At 38.1% G+C, this 23,210-nt stretch overlaps 1 protein-coding gene and 1 pseudogene across 8 annotated transcripts in view; one reads left to right on the top strand and one right to left on the bottom strand.

Annotated features, from left to right (window-relative positions):
- The window catches only part of Mycbp2 (MYC binding protein 2), a 246,544-nt gene that overhangs the window by 805 nt on the left and 222,529 nt on the right, over positions 1 to 23,210 (top strand). The window lies entirely within an intron of this gene.
- On the bottom strand, positions 19,173 to 19,832 carry LOC129679000 (eukaryotic translation initiation factor 3 subunit K-like; annotated as a pseudogene).

Below are 23,210 nucleotides of genomic sequence, written 5' to 3'. Positions count from 1 at the left end.
TGTGTGTGTGTGTGTGTGTGTGTGTGTGTGTGTGTGTGTGTGTGTGTCTTTTGAAGGGGAAGGTAAGAGAGATGAGGACGTATCCGGTAACGCTAGAGAGGGTGCTGGTCGGTCATGACACGTGTGTGCATTGTTGAGAAGGAAGGCATGGGTAGAGAGGGATAAGACCATCATGCATGAAGAGAATTTGCAAGAGTCGGAAGGGGATATGTGCACATTTCCAGCGTCTGAGCAGCAATCCTATTTGCACGACCCCTCCCCATCACATTCCTTTCTCCAGCTGCCCTCCATAGAAGCCGCCTTACACTACTAACCTATAGTGGTTAAAGGTAGTGATGTCTGTGGGCTGTTAAGACAAAAAGCCAGTGGTTTCATTTTAGGAGATTTATAAATAAAGGGTACCGATGGAGATTTGTGCAGACGTTATAAGTGTCTGACAGGGATTTTTAGAAGTGTGCTTTGATTGTGGAGCCTTCTGGCCTTGAAATGTGCTTGCAGCTGCTGCCTTGTTCTGCTGGCCTGTCCGTCGGGCCATTTCCCTTCATCTTCTGTTCTGTTTCCTGTTACTTACAGGTTTGAGAGTGCAGAGAGTTTTGTAGGGAAAATGGAAAAAAAAAATACGAAGAACTTTAAAAATATGACAACCGGCTTGGGTTAACTGCTGTGATCAGAAAATCTACGTAGTTCTCAGATCTATTAGACTGGCTTCACCTTCAGCTTCCTTGCTATGTAGTTGACAAATCGCTTTCATTTTCTTTTTCTTAAAATATAGGTGTGTTTTTTTGGCCCAAAGCTCTCCTGTTCTTTTCTTTTTCCATGCCTTAACTTATCATATACCCTGAAGGATGGTGACTGACTCCATCACCATCTTTGAGAGTGGTAGTTGGGACTCATCTTTGCATTTTAAGAAGAGTTTTAAAAAAGTGAGTTTGAAGTGTTCCCACCCCCTCACCAAATCAGTGTGGCTTCTTCGGCAGTGCCACACGTCTTTTTCCCCCATTTTGAAAGGTCTCTAGTCAAGAAGTCTAGCTCATAGATGAGTCTGTGCTATGGCTGTTGGAGAGAGTTGTAAAGATGGAGCTTTACTTGCAGTTTTTTTCTAGACAAACCAGTCCTATCTGTTTGTTGACAGGATTTGGATGCATCAGTAGTTGAGTCATGGATTTAAATGGGTGTCACTACCCTTTTGCTATTTAGAATGAAGGTAAGAATGTCACAAGTGTGCTTCTTGCTAATGGTTTTGGAAAGCAGCTCAGATCACATTAGAGAATTAACCTTGAGAGTTAGGTTTAAGCTTGAGTTCTGTGTTGATAAATTATTGCACTGTGGTACAACTTCACAAATTTCTCTTAAATATTTAAAATTATGTTATATAAACTATGCTGTATATTCTTGCTTTGACTTTCTACTGTTTTCTAAACAGGACTTTTTGTATCTTGAACTTTACTGGCAGTAGTAGACAAAATTAAATATAGGTTCATGTACTTAAAATTGGTGAGTTTTAGTTTGATCAGTTTTCTCAAACTGTCAATAAAATATGAGGAATTGGTTCACTGACCTCAAGAAATATTGACAGAAACTAACCTTACTTTGATAATGTCTCCTGAGGCTTGTTCATATATTATTTTTTATTATAGTTTGCCCTCCTCTCATTTCTATCAACACTGTTCTTTATTGTGAATTGAATTAAATTAAGGATGGTAGGGAAGAAGAGTAAGGATTTGGTATTATTTATATAGGGCATTGAGTTAAAAGAGAGAGATAGAGGATCGGGCTGAAATTCTAGAAAGCATCAAGCTTAAGCATGTGTGAAAAGGGAGACAATAAAAGAAACCAAGAGAAGAGATTAGAAAGCTGAGAAGAGGACCAGGCAGTAAAACCTCAGGTCCTAGGAAAGTAAAGAAAAACTTTTCAGAAGTGCTAGATACTGAAGAAAGTGAGAACAGGAGAACAGTTTCCTGGTCACTAATAACTCTTGAGCCAAGTGACCATAACTGGGATAAGCATAAACAGGTGGGGTGAGGTTGGAGAGGGTTGGAACAACCTAGGGGATATGTAGGAAGGTTATTGGAGGACAAGTGGGACATTTAAGTACGGGTACTTATGTACAGAGGAGGGTATTACAGAGTTGAAAGAGGGAATGGTTGATAGAAATCAGTGGAAGCAGTTTTATGATTACAGGTTAGCCATTGAAAAAGTTGAGTTGAAATACTTTCTTTACTAGAAAGGAAGTATTTCTAAATATACAGACGATAATTTATTGAAGGTGGGTACCACATCTCTTCTTTCCTGTGATCTGAAAGGGTGGCATCATTTTTTTTTTTTTTTTTTTTGACGTTTATTCTGTCAGTGCCTGGGGTATACTATTGTAGACACCAAAGACATAGTAAGTACAATCGACAAAGTCTTAACTGTTGGACTGTGCACTTGTTGTGGTGGTAACAACTGGTAATTTCTTGTGATAAGTAATGGTGAAGGAAATAGAGCTAGTTTCATAGATTGAGCTACTGGAGTGAGAAGGTCAGGAAAGGTCTCATTGGGAGTTGATATTTAAGTCGACATGTCATGAAGAAGGAGCTCTAGAAGTGCATATGAGGAAATTAGAAAAGCCTTAGGAGAAGGACAGACTTGTGCTGCGGAGGACATGAATGTAAGTCAATTATCAGCACATGTGGAACAAATTCAGTGCTGTAGATTGTTTTAGGGAAGATTCAAGCCGAAGGTAGTATCTAGGATGTTGAAGGCATTTTAACAAAGTGGATAAGAGCTTGGACTCATGACACTAGACTGGCTTTAAGAACTGACTGTCCTCTGTCATTTGCTAGTTGTGTAACTGTGAATGTTACATAACTTCCTTGCCATAGTTATCTTATAGGTAGAGTGAAGGTAATAATAATGTTCCCTGTTTTTAGATTAGATGAACAAATATTTGTAAAGTACTTGGTACATTACATTATATTAAATATCAGGGGTTTGTTATCTTTGCTGAATGTGAGAGGTTTGAGGATATGGAGAGAAACAATAGTCTTGCCTGTAACTCTTGGTTTTTGGATCAATGATCACTGAATGATCGCTGAATATGGGAATAGCTTTTAGGTATTCTGTGACTGAATTTGAATCGCTGAAATTATAACATTTTCTTGGAGAAGGTGGCTGGCCAGGCAAGGCAGGAAAAAAAATGTTTGATGAGTTTTCTGAGTGGTAGATCACTTTACACTTGGGATAATGCCAGTCTTCCGTGGTAGCCTTTCAGGTTGTAAGCTGCCTTCATTCAGATTCCAGTCTTACCATTTTATGTGTAAGGTTGGGTTGTTTGTATGTGCTCTGTTGACTCTGTCAGGCCTTCAATGTGTAATATTGCTGGTGGCTGGAGTTATAGTCCTGTGTTACCAGGCCAGCCCGAACATTTTATTTTATGTATTTTTGAGATGGGATCCTGTGTAATCCTAACAGGATCACTGTGTAGCCAAGAAATAAAAGTGATCCTCCTCATTCAGCCTCCTGATTGCTGGGATTACAGGTGTGTGTACTACAGCTGGCTGACGGTTTCTTGTAATATTTTAGGGTAATCTAAAGTATGTGTGGCCACATATAGTAAATGTCTTTTAAATGTTAGTTGCTGTTGTTTTTTATTAAAATAATATATACAATTCCAGTCAGCTTATTATAAACCTTACTAGTTAAATGCTAAATGAGGAAAACTCATAGTTGACTGATTCAGGCTTAAAGTGTTACTGGAGGTCAAAGAAGAGTAGAAATTGAAATCTTTGGTGTCTCTTTGCTAAAAAGGGAAGTGATGCCAGGAGGGAAGTGATAAGCTGAGATAGAAAGAAAAGTGAAGATACTGGGTCTTGGCAGTAGCAGAAGAACACCTCTGCTCTAAATACCATTGTGACCGAAATGGGTATTTGTGTCCTCTTTTCAGCTAAGCTAGTTATTTCCTTTACTACTTCTTTCTTTTTGTTAGAAATGGCATTTGACTGGCATGTTAGTACATTCTAATAATCTCAGCACTTGGGTGGTGGAGGCAGGAGGATCAGGCATTCATAGCTGGCCTCTGACACATAACAAGTTCAGGGTCATCCTGTTGTACATGGTACCCTATCTCAAAATAAAACAGAACAGAACAGAAATGGTATTTGAGTCTATCCCATCTGTGCATGAAATTTGGGTTATAAGAGGCTAAGTAGTCAATCCTGTAAATGTTGAGGGTTCTTAGTTAGAATTTTTTTTTTTTTCAGACTTAATGTTGGAGTTCCTAGTCTTGAGTTTATTATCCGTCTGGGGGGGTTAAAGATAAAAGGCAGATACTTAAGGAAAATGTTAGATGAAATCATCAAGAAAACAGTAACTGTTATGACAAAGGAATGACACTCTGGGCCTGCTCAGCTGCATGAGTAGAGGTGAGGAAGACAATATTATTATGTAGACAATATAATATGTAGACAATATTAAAATTAAAATATTAATTAATATTAAAATTTTATTAAGTCTAGAATGGAGAAGACTGAGAATTTATTTTAGGATCGGAGAGATTTGCCTAAAGGACTGTATCTGGAAGAACAAGAAACATATTAATCAAAATCATTGGGAAAATCATGGTGGTTTTGTGCTAAGAAGAGATATTGTTGTAGAAGTGGACCAGGGAATGATGTAGGGTTGAATATGAATGATGTGTGTATCTGTGTTTGTGAGTTGTTAGGACTTTTCACATAGCTGTGAAGTCTATGGAATCCTATGTGCTCTATAAACACATCAAGAAAAAGAGACTACGTTGTTGGTATACTAATTGGTAGAAATGTAAAATGAATTAGTCTGCTAACAAAAAAAGAGTAAAAATCATGTATCTTGAAAAATATGTTAATCTAATAATAATAGTTTAATAAAATATGTTTATTTATAATTTTTAAAAATATAATCTATTTAGCTTAAAATCAACAAAAATGATTTCTTTTTATTCTTGACAATTAAATGTTCATATTCTTTCTTTGGGATGTTTGGTTAGTTAAGATTTAATTTATATACAATAAAATTAACTCTCTTTACATATTCACTTAAAGAATCTTGAAACTATCACTAAGGTCAAGTATAAAATATTTCCATCACTTCAGAAATATTTCTTTTGGTCTTCCTACTCCTCCCTCCTGGCTACCATTATAACTATATCTAGCATTATACCTTTTCTATAATGCTGTATAAATCTATCTCCTTTTAGGACAGGGCCTTATATATTGTTCATGTTTCTGTCTTCTGTGCTGTATTTTCTGTTAATAGAAATTAGGCCTTAAAACAGCATTAGATTCTGTGTAGACATTTTTATGAAGAATGTTTTGTGTGTGTGTGTACACACACACACACACACACACACACACATATGTATATGTATGTATGTATGTATGTATGTATGTATGTATTTATTTATTTATTTTGAATGCTGCATGTTGCCCCAGTCATTGATTGCTGGCTTTCCTTACTTGCAGTGGTCCTAACACCAGTACCCATCAGACCTTTCCTGCATAATTTATCCATTTCTGTGTGTAATGAGCACAGAACTGTGGGAGTAAGGGACTCTGTGCCTTTCATCTAAGGGTTTTAGTATCCTTTGATAGTCTTTGCCTGAGTCAATAATTATATTAATTTTTTTTTTCTCCTTAAAATTCTGTTGACTTTCTGTATTTATTAGATAGTGCTTTTTGGTGTCCTAGTCCAGTGGTGGTGTGGCAGGGGCCACAGTTAGCCTTCCAGATTACCCACCTTCATTCCCAGATTGAGTCATACTCTCTTCTAGCTTTGGGGAGTATTGAGAACCAAAAGAGGAGGTAGCTAAGTTCCCCAGGCACCAATCCTATTCACTTTAGTCATAGTGTGTTCTCTGCTGGTATTAGTGCCTGGCCTCTTTGCCTTAAGGTAAGACAATTTTTTTCCTCTTTTAAATTATTATTTATTACAGTTTATTCACTTTGTATCCTGGCTGTAGCCCCCTCCTTCATTTCCTCCTGGTCTCACCGTGCTTCCCTCTTTACCCTCTATGTCCCTCCTCTAGTCCACTGATTCCCTTACTACCTAACCTGGCCTGTCATGTCTCATCAGGACTCTCTGGATCCTCTTTCTCTGTGGTCTAGCAAGGCAGTTGCCTGCTTTTTGATCTATATGTACTTGTCTTACTTCTAGTTCTTCTGAGGTAGCCTCCTCACTTATTAACAGATTATCCTGCTGTACATTAGATCTGTGTGTTTCAGACTGTTCACTTTTTAATGATTCTAAGGCATTTAAAATTAAAATGCATAAAAGCAAGACAATTTTAAAGGACCATCTCAACCTGCAACCTTTCTATGTCTGAATTGCAGTTCAGCTCCTGCTCAGACTTAACTTCTTTTCTTTCCTCTTAGTTATTGATTCACACAGCACTCCTCAGTAAGGTGTGTGTATCTCCTTTTCAGTTATTTCAGTTGCTACCAGGGGCAGTCTTTAGGAACCTGGTTATGTGCTAGCTGGGATGAAAATGCGTTTTAATACTGTTAGTTGAGCACTGCTGCTGCCGACACTCAGCACGCACAGTTGTGTAAACTGTTCAAACTGAAACCTGGAATGCAGTTTTCATGAATGGAAATGCCCTGGTGGGTGCTATACCTTAGGCTTTTGAGAGGCTCAGGGAAGTACTTATAAAGGTAGTCCAGTGAGCGGTCTGCTGCTTACTCACATTGATAAATGAGAATGGTGAAGAAAGCCTGAAGATAATTGGGCACGAAAGATAAAAGGAATATTCTTTTTCTTTTTAGTAACATATAGATTAGTAATGTATAGAGGAACATCTGCAATGTGCATAAGAAGCAAAAGACTGGCCAGAGGTTTACTTTTAAGGTGCTACGGTGGTTAGAATTCTTGTCTTCTCTAACCACTGTCAGTGTTCTTGACTGGGTTGAAATGGAATCCTGACCCTTAGGATAGGACCTCTAAATCTGATATTTCTGTAAACGTTTGAACCTCTAACTTTTCCTGAATCCTCTAGGCCTGCAGAAGTGGCTTAATTGTGACTAGAAAATACCTGGTTAAAGACTGTGTAGAAGTCTATACTGTCTCTCCTGCACCATCTACTGACCTTCTCACTCTTGGCTGTAACAAAACAATAAACAGAGTGAATGTGCAGTCTCTCTCTCTTTCTCGTTTAGAAACACACACACATTTCTAAACTGAACTGAGATACTATAAAGCACCACAATAGATTTATAGAAATACAATGATATTTGAAGTTTGTAAAGAAAATGCAGCAGTGACTGTCTCAAATCACTAGCTTAAAATAGTTAATGGGTTTGATTTTAGTTAATACTGCATTGCTTATGATGACATCCATTTTTGCAGTTAGGCTTTTGATGGTTATAATACTAATCAAGAAATATGAAACTGCACAGGAGGGTGGCCTGTTCAATCTGATGCCATGCTTGAGAATTGTTACAGTACCCAATAGTTGCCCTTAGCACAGGGATTATTTTAGACTAGGGATCCATTTTATTTATTTTTTTTAATAAGAACAGTCTCAGTATTTATTGAATATTTATGATTCCCCAAACAATTAAATGGATATTTTATATATATTATGCACTGATATAAGATCAGGTTTTTATATTTCTGGAAAACAAAATGAAGCTTAGAAAAGTAAATAGAACCATGTTTATAAGCTTGGGAATAACATTTTATGAGGTCAGAGAAATGAAAACATCTTCTAAGACTTCATAACAATAACGTTCCTTGAAAAATTCCAGGTTTTCTCTCTTTTTTTAAATTAGATTTTATTATTTTACGTCTCAAGGCTGCCCCTTCCCTCATCTCCCCCCAATCTCTCCCCTTTTTTCTTCTCCCCCCATCCTTTCCCTCCCCCCCCCCCAGAAAAGTAGATCTCCCCTCCCCCATATCAACCTGCCCAGCACATCAAGTCACATCAGGACTGAGCTTATCTTCATCTCCTGAGGCCAGGCAAGGTAGTGCTGCCAGGGGGAAGTGATCCAAAAGCAGGCAATAGAGTCCATGTTAGAAACAGCACCCCTTCTCCCCCACCACCACTTGCCCAGCACCCCATATGAAGACCAAACCAGCCATTGGCCATATGTGTGCAGGGGCCCTAGGTCCAGACCATGCATGCTCCTTAGTTGATATGTCAATCTCTGTAAGCCCCCATGGGTCTGGGTTATTTGTCTCTGTTGGTCTTCTTGTGAGGTTCTTATCTTCTCCAGGCTCTTCCATCTTTCCCACAATACTTTTACTGGACCCCCAAAATTCTGCCCCAAGCTTGGCTGCAAGTCTCAGCATCTGTCACGATCTCCTGCTGGCTGCAGCCTCTCAGAGGACAGTCAAGTTAGGCTCCTGTCTACATTCATAGCAGAGCATCATTAATAGTGTTAGGAGACGGCTGTCTACTGTGTGGTGGGTCTCAGGTTGGGCCAGTTGTTGGTTGGACTTTCCCTCAGTCTTTGTTCCCCTCTTTATCCATTTACTTCTTGTAGGCAAGATAATTTTTGGATTAAAGGTTTTGATTGTGGGTTATTCCCCTCCTTCCATTAATCCTGCCTGGATAAAAGGTGGTCACTTCAGTCTTCATGTCCTCCACCTGTTAGAAGTCTCAGCTAGAGTCACACCTATATCCTCTGTTGCAGGCCTCCAGCTTGTCAAAGAGATGACGCCCCTTAGTTTCCCTTCTTGTACCCAGACCTCTCACCTCCCACCCCCGTTCTTTCTACATCTGATCCCCGCTCCGTTCCTCTCCTCATTCCATCTCTTGCACAGTTCCCTCTCTTCATTCACTTCTGCTGTCTATTCTACTTCCCGTTCTGAGTGACATTCAGGCACCCTCCCTTGGGTCCACTTAGTTTCTTTGGATCTGTGGATTGTAGTATGGTTATCCTGTACTATAGGTCTAATATCCACTTATAAGTGAGTATACACCATGTGTATCTTTCTGCTTCTGGGATATCTTACTCAGGATGATCTTTTCTAGTCCCATCCATTTGCCTGCAAATTTCATGATTTCCTTGTTTTTAATAACTGAGTAGTATTTCATTGTGTAAATGTACCGCAATTTCTTCATCTATTCTTCAGTTGAGGGACATCTAGGTTGTTTCCAGAGTCTGGCTATTACGAATTAAGTGGCAATGAACATAGGTGAACAAATGTCCTTGTTGTATGGTGGAGCATCTTTTGGGTATATTCCAGGAAGTGGTATAGCTGGATCTTGATGGCCCAGAAATAAACCCACACTTCTATAGGCACTCAATTTTCAATAAAAAAGCCAAAACCATACAATGGAATAAAGAAGGCCTCTTCAACAAATGATGCTGGTCTAACTGGATATATGCATGTAGAAAAATAGATCCTGTGTTTATTATCCTGTACAAAACTTAAGTCCAAGTGGATCAGAGTCCTTGAAAAAAACCAGAGACTCTAAATCTATTAGAAGACAAAGTGAGGAAAAGTCTGGAACTCATTGGCATAGGAGAGAACTTCCTAAACAGAACACCAACTGTACAGGCTCTGAGATCAATAATTAATAAATAAATGTGATCTCATGAAACTGAGAAGGTTCTGTAAGTCAAAGGGCACTGTCAATAGAACAAAACGTCAGCCTACAGATTAGGAAGCAACCCTACAACAGACAGAGGGCCAATATCCAAAATATATAAAGAACTTAAGAAATCAAACATCAACAAATCAAATAATGCAATTAAAAAATGGGATACAGAGGTAAACCGAGAACTCACATCAGAGGAATCGAGAATGGCTAAGAAGCACTTAAAGAAATGCCCAGTGTCCTTAACTGTAAGAGAAATGCAAATCAAAATGACACTAAGATTCCATCTTATACCCATCTGAATAGCTAAGATCAAAACCTCAAGTGACAACACATGCTGGGATCCATTTTATATCAAACGAAGTCTATGAGATCTGTTTCTTGTCATACATGAGCCAGAAGCTACTGAGCTGATAGGGCATCAAGTCTTTTGATGCCAATACTGATGACAGTACCCTGCTTGAAAATGATACTCTGTAAGGATGAGTGGCCATCCTTCCGGTTTTCCCAGGAAGAACAGGTAGGAGTGCTTCTACAAAACACTCTCAGTGGTACAATTGGGGAGTTTGTGTTTCCTGTCTCTGTAGCCTGAGCAATAGCAGTTAAGAGATACTTGTTCTTAGAGAAACATTTTAAGAATAACACAGAAGAATCCTGTTACAGTTGGGACTCAGAGCACCAAAGAAGTCTTTCTTTAGGTTGGGCTTATGGACCTCTCTAGAAAGTAGGGCTGTCAACACAACAGAGCAAGGATGTTTGTCACATAAGTGATCCACTGGGTGTCTCTCAGACATTAATATTAGAATAATCCTCATAAAATGAATTAGGTAATAATTATTTATCCTATATTAAAAATTGCATAGGCTTGGTGATCTTAAATATTTGATAGACTCCATCAGAGGCACTTAATGGTATGTGTCTTCTTTTTAATGGCTTGATAGCTTGTTTCTTTTAATACGTAATGATATCTGTAGTTTGCTCTCTGGAAGAGAATCTTGGCTGCTCTTAAGTTTTGACAGTTATGAATTAAATTCCTATAAACATCCATGTGCAGGTTTTTGTGTGGACATGTTTTCAGCTTCTTTGGATAAATACATTCCAGAATCTGTAATTGTTGGATCATATGGTCAGGATATGTTTAGTTTTGTAGGAACCTGCCAAATTCTTTCCCCAAGTGGATCTACCATTTATACGTATGAAATGAAGCTTTTAGGAGTGTTTGAGAGTTTGTGTTGCTCTGTGTCCTCACTTATATTTAGTGTTCTCAGTGGTCTGGATTTTGGATATTCTGATTGATGGATATAATTTTTGTTTTAATCTGTATTGCTGTGATAACCCTGTTATAAAACTCCTTTTCAGGTGCTTATTTGTTATTTCTGTGTTTGCTTTGGGGAAGTACCAAGGTTGTTTCCCTCAAGATTGTTGTTTTGGTAGTACTGAATTTGAGAGTTCTTGAATAGATACCAGTCTTCTCTCAGGTGTGGCTTTTGTAGAATGATATTCTCTCCTATTCTGTATCTTTTCTTCTCATTTTATTGATTTATTATTATTATTATTGGAAAGCAGACATGTTTGATTTTAATAAAGTTCTCAACTATTTTTTCTTGGTTCATGTTTTAACATTTTATTTAAAAAACTGTTGCCATTCTCAGGGCCATCTAGGTTTTCTCCTATTTCATCTTCTATACACTGTATTGTTTTGTGTTTTGCATTCAAGGTCTATTTTTTTATTTTGAGTTAATTTTGTGAAGGATACAGGTCTGTATTTAGATTCCTCTTTACTGGGTGTCTGGTTGTCACATCATCCTTTGTGTATTGCTTTGCTTTGCTCCTTTGCTAAATGCCATTTGACTATATTTATGTGGGTCTATTCTGGGTTCCCTTGCTCTTTGTTCTGTTGGTCTGTCTCTTGTTTCTTCAGCACTAAATGGTCTTGATTAGTGTAGCTTTATAGCAAATCTTGAAGTGAGATATTTACCTTTTTCTTTTCACATTGTCTTAGCTATTATGAGTGTTTGTCTCTCCTCATAAACTCTTGAACATTTGTCAAACCATAGAAACAACCAACTAGGATATTTATTGATATTAAATCAGTGCATTAATAGATTAGAAAGGGTGACACTGTTTTTTGTTGGTCATTTTATTCCAAGACAGGGCTTCTCTGTATAATAATCCTGACTGTCCTGAAATTGCTTTATAGTCCAGGTTGGCCTCAAACTCATGGTGATCCACCTGCCTCTGCCTCCCAAGTACTAGGATTAAAGGCGTGCTCCACCAAGCCAGGCAGGTGGCTTCTTGATAATAATATTGAATCTTCCTGTCTATATTTATGGGCTATTTCTTATTTAGTTTTTCATCAGAATTTTGCAGTTTTCTTCATTTAGATCTTGTATGTATTTTATTAGATTTATGTCCTTATATTTGTTGAAGATACAATATTTTTGTACTCTACTTGGCTGCTGGCATATAGAAAAACAGTTGACTTGTATATATACTACTAATATTGTTCCATACTAATATTGTTCCTGCTATAACCGCTTACTAGGTACACCAGGGTTGTGTTTGTTTTTCTGTTCTTTTGCATTTCTGACATAGGCAGTCCTATCTTTTCTTTTCTTTTTCTTCTTTTTTTTCCATTAACTGTAGTTCTCATAGTTATACTGATAAAGAGTGGTGAGAGAGCATACCTTTGCATTGTTTCTGATCTTGGTGAGAAGGCTTGTAGTTTCTCACTGTCAAATATGATGTTTTCTGTAGGATTCCTCCTAAAAAATGTTGAGGAATGGCTCTTGATTTCTACTTTGCTGAGAACTTCTTTTATGAGCTGGGGTTGAATTTGCCAAATGCCTTTCCCTCATCTATTGATATGATGATGTCATAGATTGTTTTTAGCCTGTTAATTTATCTTCAGATGAAACATACCTAGCTGGGATACATTCACTGAATGTTTTTCTATATTTTCTCTCTCTATATATTTTCTATATACTATATTTTCTCTCTCTCTATATATATATCCATGAGAGATGCAGGTTTGTAGTTTTTTAATATTTTATTGCTCCTCTGAGTTTAATGTTAGGGTTATCCTGGCCTCATAAAGTGGGCTAGGAAGTGTACTTTCTTTTATGTCCTTTAAGGAGAGTCATAGAAATGATGTAAAAGGCTTGAGAGAATTCACCAGTGAGCTTTTGAAAGGCTGTTTAGGATATCTGTTTCTTATATAAATTCTGGCAGGTTATATTTTTCAAGGAATGAATCTATTTCATCTCAGTCACCAAGCTTACGCATATAGAATTATTACTATGCTCTTTATTATTATTTTAATGCTGTACAATCTGTAATAATGATTCCTCTTTCACTTCTGATAACATCTTTCATTCTCTTCTCTTAGCCATCTATTTTCCAATTTGTTCAATTTTGCTTATAAGTTCAGAGAACCAGCTTTTGGTTTCCTTGTTTATTTATTTGTTCTTCTCTCATACAATATATCTGACCACAGTTTCCTCTCCTTCCATTCATTCTTTCTGGTACTTCCTTCTCCCCGAGACCTACTCTGTCTTCCCTGGAAAAGAGCAGGCCTCCTAGTGATATCAGTTGAATACTGTAAAAAGATACAGTAAGACTAGGTGCAAGCCCTCATATCAATTGGGGAAGGTAACCCAGTAGGAGGAAAAGAGTCCCAAGAGCAGGCAAAAGAGCATTATATTACTATGCTGCTTTTGTTGTTTACTTTTGTACTGGCTTTCACTTCAGCATTTTCATTTTCTTGTGTGAGTTTAATTTATTTCCCTAGTATGAACATTAGAAACTTTGAAGTTTTATCTAAGTACTACTTTAGCTGCATTTCAAACATTTTAGTATACTTCTCATTTAGTTAAAATACTTTTAATTTTTATTTATGGTTTTTGTATTTTATTAGCATCGTACCTAGGATTATTTTATTTAACTTTCAGATATTTAGTAATACCGTAAATATATTGTCAGTACTTCTAATGCATACTTTATGTAGTTTTGATTTTTAAAATTTAATTTATTTGAAACTTTTATGAAGGAGTATTGTGGTTATATCCTTTACATTCATTTGTCCCTCTTCCCTTCCAGCTCTTCCTCTGTTCCCTTTCCATCATTCTCAAATTGATCACCTCCTTTGAAAGTTTTTATTGTTATATGTATATGTACACATACACACTTGGAATCTACTGAGTCCAGTTAGTGTTGCCTGTGAGTATATATATTTAGGGCTGACCACTGGGATTGGGTAACCTATCAGTGGGTTTGTCCCTTGAGAAGGCTGATTTTCCCTCTGTGGGTGGGACCAAACTAAAAGGCAAAGGGATACTGTACAAATCAACAAAATCAGAAATGTAAAGGGGGGGCATAACAATAGACACTGAGGAAATCCAAAGAATCATTAGGTCCTACTTCAAAAGCCTATATGCAATAAAATTTGAAAATATAAATGCAATGGGCAATATTCTTGATAGATTCCATTTACCAAAACTGAATCAAGATCAGGTAAATAAACTAAATAGTCCTATATCTCCTAAGGAAATAGAAGCTGTTCTCAAAAGTCTCCCATCCAAGAAAAGTCCAGGACCAAATGGTTTCAGTGCAGAATTCTACTAGACCTTCAAAGAAGAGCTAACACCAATATTCTTTAAACTATTCCACAAAATAGAAACAGAAGGAACATTACCAACCTTATTCTATGACGCCACATTCACCTTGATACTTAAACCACACAAAGACCAAACAAAGAAAGAGAACTTCAGACCAATCTCTCTTATGAACATGATACAAAAATACTCAATAAAATCCTTGCAAACCAAATCCAGGAATACATTAAAGATACCATCCACCACAACCAAGTAGGCATGCAGGGGTGGTTCAACATATGAGAATCCATCAGTATAATCCACTACATAAAATAACTGAAAGAAAAAAAAAAAAAACACATGACAATCTCCTTAGATGGCAAAAACCATTTGACAAAATTTAACACCCATTCATTTTTAAAGTTTCAGAGAGATTAGGGATACAAGGCACATACCTAAACATAGTAAAAGCAATATACAGCAAGTCTATAACCAACATCAAACTAAATGGAAAGAAACTTAAATCAATCCAACTGAAATCAGGGACAAGGCAAGGCTGCCCATTGTCTCCATATCTCTTCAACATAGTTCTTGAAGTCCTAGCTAGAGCAGTAGGACAACTAAAGGAGATTAAGGGAATACAAATCAGAAAGGAAGAAGTCAAAGTCTCACTATTTGCAGATGATATGATAGTATATATGACTGATACAAAAAATTCTACCAGAGAACTCCTTCAGCTAATAAACACCTTTATCAAAGTGGCTGGATACAAAATTAACTAAAAAATAAAAATCTGAAGCCCTCCTGTATACAAAAGTCCAATGGGCTGAGAAAGAAATTAGGGAAACACCACCCTTCACAATAACCAGAAATAGCATAAGGTACCCTGGTGTGACTCTAACCAACAGAAAGACTTGTATGAAAAAAATGGAAAGTCTCTGAAGAAAGAAATTGAAGACGAAATCAGAAGATGGGAAAGATCTCCCATACTCATGGGTTGGTAGGATTAACATAGTAAAAATGGCCATCCTGTCAAAAGCAATCTACAGATTCAATGCAATTCTCATCAAAATGCCAACACAATTTTTTACAGACCTTGAAAGAACAATTCTCATTTTCATATGGAAAAGCAAAAAACCCTAGAATAGCTAAAACAATCCTGTATAATAACAGATCTTCTGGAGGTGTCTCCATCCCTGATCTCAACCTGTACTGTAGAGCAACAGTAATAAAAACTGCATGGTACTGGTTGAGAAACAGATTTGTGGATCAGTGGATTTGAATCGAAGCCCAGAAATAAATACACACACCTATAGAAACTTAATGTTTGTTTTTTTGTTTTTGTTTTTCTTTTTGTTTTGCTTTGTTTTGTTTTTTAAAGGTTTCTCTGTGTAGCCCTAGCTGTCCTGGAACTCACTCTGTAGACCAGGCTGGCCTGGAAATCACAGAGATGGTCTGCCTCCCACATGCTAGGATTAAGGGTGTGTGTCACCACCGCCCAGCTCTCCAGTTTTGCTTTGATGAAAGAATTACCTTATGTACTTAGGAGGCTGAAGCAGGAGGTAGTAAGTTTGAGGCTAGCTTAAAAAACACAGTGACAGACTAGCCTGGATTTTGCAATGAGACCCTTTATCTTCTTTTACCACCACCTACAACAAAACATATTTGTGAGTTAGTTTCATTCTTGATCATGCGTGCATTTAAGGGACCACTAGTTTTTGTTTGCTTCGTAGTAGCCACCTGACTAAATGAAGCTTGTTTTTTGTTTGCGTCTAAATGTTCCACTTGTCTTTAAAAGACAATGCCACTGCTCTCAGTTGATCCTGAGATAGTCTATGCTTAGCTGTCTAGTTCTCATTGCTTCTAGAGTTTTCTTGGGATGGTCTAGTCTCGGAATGAAGAGAGTAATTTGATCCTGTATACTGTCTTCTGTTAGAGAAGTAGAAGCTAATAGCACATCATTATGCATAGAACAGGAAGATAATTTAAGTGCTTATATCAGTAAGCATTGTAATGCTTAGAACAGTTTTTCTGTATTATATACATATATATTTTTATATTTGATGTAAACCATTCTAATACAATATTTTATACAATGTACCGTAGGGCTGAGATATCTTAAATTTTTTCTGCTAGTTTTTAAAAGAATTATTACGTACCCCTAAGCATATAGGTATATATAAATTAAGCATTTACTTAGTAATATATCATTAGGAAATTTATTTTAGGACAACCTTTGGTATACATGTAGTTTTGCCATTTACTAAAGAGGAAAGCAAAATTCCAAATATTCTTTTGTACATTTGAATTCATTAAAACATGGCATTTGAATTAAAAGGAACTAAAGAAACATTTGAATGAGATATTTGAAAAATTGTGATTAATTTCTGTTTTGTTAGGAAACAGATCTACTAATAAGCTAATCGAGAAACTGTTGACCTTGATTTTTTAACAAACTATTTATTTAAAAAACTTTATTTAGGGTTATTAAATGCTTCTACCTGCCTTCCAACCCCCCAACACCAGGTAGTGGACACAGGGGCTGTAGTTCTCTCTGCTACTTCCTGCTGGGTAGGGGCGTAGGATTCTTTTGGGGGCAACACCAATATCCGTTGTCCAGAAATCCAGAAGTCCAGGTAAGCAGCAAATCAGCAAACAGCAAAAGCAGCAGCAGGACAAACTGGCAGCAAGCAGTCCTCCAAGCAGCCGCACTTTCTTGCTCTGGGCTGTCCTATTTATACTCCTTAGAGTCTGCAGAATTCAACTAATTCCACCTGGCAAATACCACGCTCCACACGAGACACTTAACAGGTGTGGACAAACTAAAAATTTTGAAATTTTAACACAAACATATTTATATATCATAAACTAAAACATCCACAACAAGAAACTAATGGCATATGCAACTTTTGCAGGCTTAGTTTCATATTGCAGAAATGTTTAACTTTCCTTAAATGATATAACAATTTTTAATATAATTTAAAAATATTTTATTTTTATTTTCTGTGTGTGAGTGCTTTGCCTACATGTGTATATGAATGTACATCACATTCATGCCTGGTGTCCACAGAAGCCAGAAGAAGGCGATTGACCCCTCGGAACTGAGCTACAGGCAGTTGTGTACTACCCTGTGGGTGCTGGGGAATCGAAGTTGGGCCTCTGAGATCAGCAGATGTTTTACATACTGAGCCGTGTTTCCAGCCCTTAACGTGCTTAAGATATTTATCTCACTTTAAAAGAATTTTATCTTTTACAATACCTTGATGGGTATGAAGTTCTTTTTGTGAAAAAAAAAAAAAAAAAAAAAGAAAATCTTACAAGACCAATTCTAGACATTCTTCATTGAGCTTTTATTGATTTAGTATTTAAAGTGTTAAATCATAGTTGAGCAGATGTCTTTATTGAATGGTGGGGCATCTTTTGGGTATATGCCCAGGAGTGGTATAGCTAGGTCTTGAGAAAGCGCTCTTCCTAATTGTCTGAGAAAGTGCAGATTGATTTCCAAAGTGGTTGCAAAAGTTTACATTCCCACCAGCAATGGAAGAGGGTTCCCTTTTATCCACAACCTCTCCAGCATGTGTTGTCACTTGAGTTTTTGATCTTAGCCATTCTGAAGGGTATAAGATGGAATCTTAGAGTTGTTTTGATTTGTATTTCTCCAATACCCAAGGACATTGAGCATTTCTTTAAGTGCTTCTCAGCCATTTGGTATTCTTCTGTTGTGTGTTCTTAGTTTAGCTCTGTACCCTATTTTTTAATTGGATTATTTGATTTGTTGTTTAATTTCTTAAGTTTGTATATTTTAGATAATAGCCCTCTGATGTAAGGTTGGTGAATATCTTTTCCCAATCTATAGGCTGCTTTTTTGTTTGTTTTGTTCTGTTTCTTTTTATTTTAATTTTTTTGCAATTTATTCATTATATATCCTGATTGAAGCCCTTCCTTCAACTCCTCTTAGTTCCACCCACCCTCCCTTATTCCCCCTATCCCCTTCCCCTAGTATGTTGAAAGGGGTAGTTCTCCTCCTTTGCCATCTGCCCATAGCTTGTCAAGTCTCATCAGGACTGCCTGGATCCTCTTTCTAGGTGGCCTGGTAAGGCCATATCACCAGGGGAGAGTGATCAAAGAGCAGACAACCGAGTTCGTAACAGAGGCAGCCTCTGCTACCCTTACTCAAGAATCCGCATGGAGACTGAGCTGCCGATCGGCTACATCTGAGCAGGGCGTCTAGGTCCTCTCAACGTATGGTCCTTGGTTGGTGCATCATTCTCTGCAGGACCCCCTTGGCTCAAATTTTTAGGTTTGTGAGGCTCCTTGTAGGGCTCCTGTCCCCTCAATATCTTTCTATCCTCACTCCCCTCTTTTTCCATGAGACTCCCTGCACCCTGCCCAAAGTTTGGCTGTGAGTCTCAGCATCTGTGTCGATCCCTGTTGGATAGAGCCTTTCAGAGAACCCTCTATAGTAGACTCACATCCTGTTTCCTCTCTTCCACTGCTTCTGGTATCTAGACTGTTAGTCATTCAGAATGAGATTTTGTATCCTCTCTAGGGTCCTCCTTAGTGTTTAGCTTCTTTAGGTTTGTAGATTTTAGTATACTTATCCTATATTATATGGCTAATTTCTACTAATAAGTGACTATATACTGTATGTGTTTTTCTGCTACTGGGATACCTCATTCAGGATGATCTTTTCTAGTTCCATCCATTTGCCTGCAAATTTCATGATTTCCTTGTTTTTAATAGTTGAGTAGTATTCCGTTGTGTAGGCTGCCATTTTGTTCTATTGATAGTGTCCTTTGATTTATAGAAGCTTCTCAGTTTCATGAGGTCCCATTTATTAATTGTTGATCTCAGAGCCTCAGCTGTTGGTGTTCTATTCAGGAAGTCGACTCCTATGCCAATGAGTTCAAGAATTTTCCCCATTTTGTCTTTTAATAGGTTTAGAGTCTCTGGGTTTTGTTTGTTTGTTTTTAGTTTAGTATGTTTGTTTGAGTGAACAAATCTTTATTAAATGCACACAGTTACTGGGAGGAGGCCATGATGATGGACACACTGTCAAAGTCAATCTTCTCCATGATGTTCTGGGGCTTAATGCGCTCTTCTTGGCTGCAGAGGAAGATCTGTCTTGACTCATTGGCATTCCAGCCATACTTGCTCATCCACACCTTCAGCTTGTTGTCGGTCAGATCTGCAAGCATCTCAGCCAGCAACCAGCAGCTAGCAGTCGATGTTCTGGTACGTGATGCCCACAACATGACAGATAAATTTTTGGACAGAGTCTTCAAAGCCAGTTATGCCTTCTAGGAGGTCTGTGTTTTCATCTAGGGCTTGCCAGAAGGCTTGAAAGTGGCAGGTCTCCAGCAGGTCACCGAGGTACAAGATCTGTCTGATGGGCTGCTCTTCTTGATGTGCCTGGTCGATCATACATTTGCACAGAGTGAAGTCAGTGTGGGGCAGGTTGGTGAGGGCTTTCAGCAGAATCTGCGCAGTGACTGGTCTGAAAGAAGTCTGGGTTGGACTGGTATAATTTCAGGACAGCCAGGTTGGCCTCTAGGTCATAGGCGTTTTCATTGGTCTGCGTCTCCATACTGTTCCAGGGTAGCCAAGTTTTCTGGCTTGTGCCTGTCGATACCCTTGAGCAGCTTGCCCACATTTGCTCTCATTTGCTCAAACATCACCATGATCACTGCAGTCTTCTGTAGCCCCAACTGGAGTCGAACACCAGGCCCAGCGTGTAGTTCTCAAGGCAAGTCTTTGCTTTTATGTCAAGGTCTTTGATCCACTTGGACTTCAGTTTTGTGCAGGGGGATAAATACGGGTCTGTTTTCATTTTTGTACATACAGATATCCAGTTAGACCAGCACCATTCATTTGTTGAAGATGCTTTTTTTTTTTTTTTTCGTTTTTCCCCCATTTTATGGTTTTGGCTTGAAAATCAAGTAACAATAGTGTGGCTTTATTTCTGGTTCTTCAGTTTGATCACTCTGTTTCTATGCCGATACCATACAATTTTAAAAATTGTTGCTCTGTAGTACAGCTTGAGAACAGGAATGTTGATACACTGCTTTGCTTACAGACAGGAGCCTAACGACTGTCCACTGGGAGGCTCCCGCCAGCAGCTGATTGTGACAGATGCTGGGACTTACAGCCAAGTCTTGGGTGAAACCTCTGGGGGTCCTGTGGAAGTGTTGGGGGAAAGATGGAAGGACCTGGAGGGGATAGGAACCCCACAAGAACTAACCCAGGCCCATGGGTGCTTTCAGAGACTGAGATATCAACTCAGGAGCAGGAATGATCTGGACCTAGGCCCCTGCACACACGTAGCTGATGGGTGGCTTGGTCTTCATATGGGGCGTCTGATGAGTGTGTGTGTGTATGGGGGGGAATGCTGTTTCTATCATGGACCCTATTGCCTGCTTTTAGATTACTTCCCCTGGCAGCACTACCTTGTTTGGCCTCAGGGGAGGAGGATATGCTCAGTCCTCATGTGACATGGTGTGCTGGGGGAGGTTAATACCAGGGGAGGAGACTCCCCTTTTCTGGGTGAAAAGGGAGAGAGGAAGGAGGGGAAATGGGGAGGACTGGGAGGATGGGCCGGGGGCACCCTTGGAATGTAAAGTAAACAAACTAATACAAAATTAAAGTAAATAAATAAAGTCTTAAAACATCAGAAATTCCAAGTGAATTGTTGATATATAAGACTGGTTTCTGAAGTTTTATCCATTTTTCAGATATCATGAAAAAATGATTAGTTTTCCAATATAGTTAAGGTTTAGGATGTTATGTTACTGGCAAAAGCAGTTTCATTTTCCAGTGTTGGATACAAGTTCCATTCATATAATCTCCTAAAAATGGCTCTTTGAACAGCTCTCTTCCTTTAAAATACAGACTGAAGTAGCAGAGGTTGCCATAGCCAGATGTTGGAAAGGATGTTTTAAGTGTTGTCAGTCTTTTTAGACTATCTTTAGAGAATGGAGAAGATACTGTTCTAAGTGGGAGACTTGCCCACTTAGATAAGTGTATTTACAACCTCGGTGCTTTTGTGAAGAGTGCATTGAAGGAGGTGGAGGGAATGTGGGGTTACAGAAGAGTGGAACTTTGCCATGGTCCAGGTGAGTGACAGAGGTTGTTTATAATAGAGTAGAGATGCTGTGGACATAATCAGGAGTTATTAGTATAAAATTTAATTGTATGGCTTTTGTGATATTCTTGATGTGAGGAGTGAAATGATAGGCAGTGTCAAATATCAGCTTTTCATACGCTGATTTCCATGTCCATCTTATGATACTTTAGTTACTGAAAATGGAGCCTGGTTTTCATTTTAGCAGATTAACTCTGTTACCTGACTTCTGTCTATAAATGACCTAGTTAAAATTATGTTCATTTTTAAAATTTTTGGCTTTAGAAAAAGGCTTTTATTTTTTGCATAGGTATGGGATCACAATCCAAGATCAATTGTTGTCTCTTCTGTGAGTCTTAGCTTCTTACTTTTTAAAATTAATGGTTTATTACTTTTTCATATTATATGTTTTTATCATATTTTCCTCTGCCTCAACTCGCTCAAGATCAGCTCCCCACCCAACTTATGTCTACTTCCCCTTTTCAACGTTGTGATTTTATTGTGTTTGAGCCTGTGTTTGGTCTTACATTTACTGTCACAGACTTTGTAAATTCAAATGTATGTCATTCCTATTGTGTCTGGATGATGCTTTTTCTTTGGAGTCATTTTACTATCTCTGGCTCTTGCAATCTTTTTAACTTCCATAGATCCTGAGCCTTGAGGGGAATTATTTGATGAAGACATCCCATTTAGGACTAAGTGCTCTTACTTAGAACTAAGTCTCTTACTCTCTGCACATTGCCCAGTTGTGCATCTCTGAGTTAATTACCTTCTATTGCAAGAAGTTTCTCTGATGAGGGTTCAGTGATATTCTGATCTATAGGTGTCTTAAGTCACTTAGACACTAGGACCAAGGAAACTTTTAAGAAAGCATTTAATTGGGTGTTTGTTTTCATTTTCGGAGGTTTTAGTCCATTATCATCATGGCACTGTATCATTTTGGCATGTAGCATAGTGGCACACATGGCACTGGAGCAGTAGCTGAGAGCTACATCCTGATGGATAGGCTAAGAGTGAACCTGGATCTGCTATGGGCTTCTGAAACCACAGAGCATAGCCCCAGTGATAGACTTTCTTCAATAAGTCTAGATTTACTAATCCTTCTAATCCTTTCAAAGAGTGCCACTGACTTGGTAAATAGGTGGAGCTAGCAACAGTCACCCTGATTGTGGTAGCTCAGACCTAAAAGGACAAATATTGCATATTTTTTTTATATGTGGATGCTATCTTTTAAGCTCTGTGTGTGTGTGTGTGTGTTTCAATTTGAATAACTCTAAAGGGTATTCAAGGGACCAGGGAGTGGAGGGGATTCTTCTTTTTTGCCACAGCTTCCATCATAGTAGTTATAATATCTGAAAAACTTGACCTCTTTTTATATAACCATTATATAAAAATGATCATCATTTTTATATGATGATCATCTTTATCTTCTCTTCATCTTCTCCCACCTCTGTCATCCTCTCCATTCAGTTCTTCTATCTTCCCCTTTTTGATTTTTAAATTATTTAATTATGTTCATCAATTTGTTCTATTTCTCCCCTTGCCCCCTCTGTGTGTGTCTGATTAGAGAACAACTTGAGGGAATTGGTTCTCTCCCTCTACCATATGTGACCCGAGGAATTGAACTCGCACTGAGTTATCTCACCAGTCCCCCATATTCTGTTTTTGTGTTGTTTTGAGACAGTGTCTCTTTGTGTAGTACATGATGACCTCAAATTTCTGATTTTCCTGCTTTATCCTAACAAGAACTCTGACTTCTGGGATTACAGGCAGAGAAACACCATGCAGGCCCACTTTTGTCTTTATTAGAGTAGTGACAATCTCTTACTAGATACCTAAATTGTACTTTGTACTTAAATCTCTGCTGTCCTCCAGAGCAAAGCCTTTTCTTTCTTCCTTCCTTCCTTCCTTCCTTCCTTCCTTCCTTCCTTCCTTCCTT

This window comes from Psammomys obesus, unplaced genomic scaffold (genome assembly GCF_907164565.1).
Source record: "Psammomys obesus unplaced genomic scaffold, mPsaObe1.curated_primary_1811, whole genome shotgun sequence".
NCBI lineage: Eukaryota > Metazoa > Chordata > Mammalia > Rodentia > Muridae > Psammomys > Psammomys obesus.
This window is presented reverse-complemented; position numbering and strand designations above follow the sequence as displayed.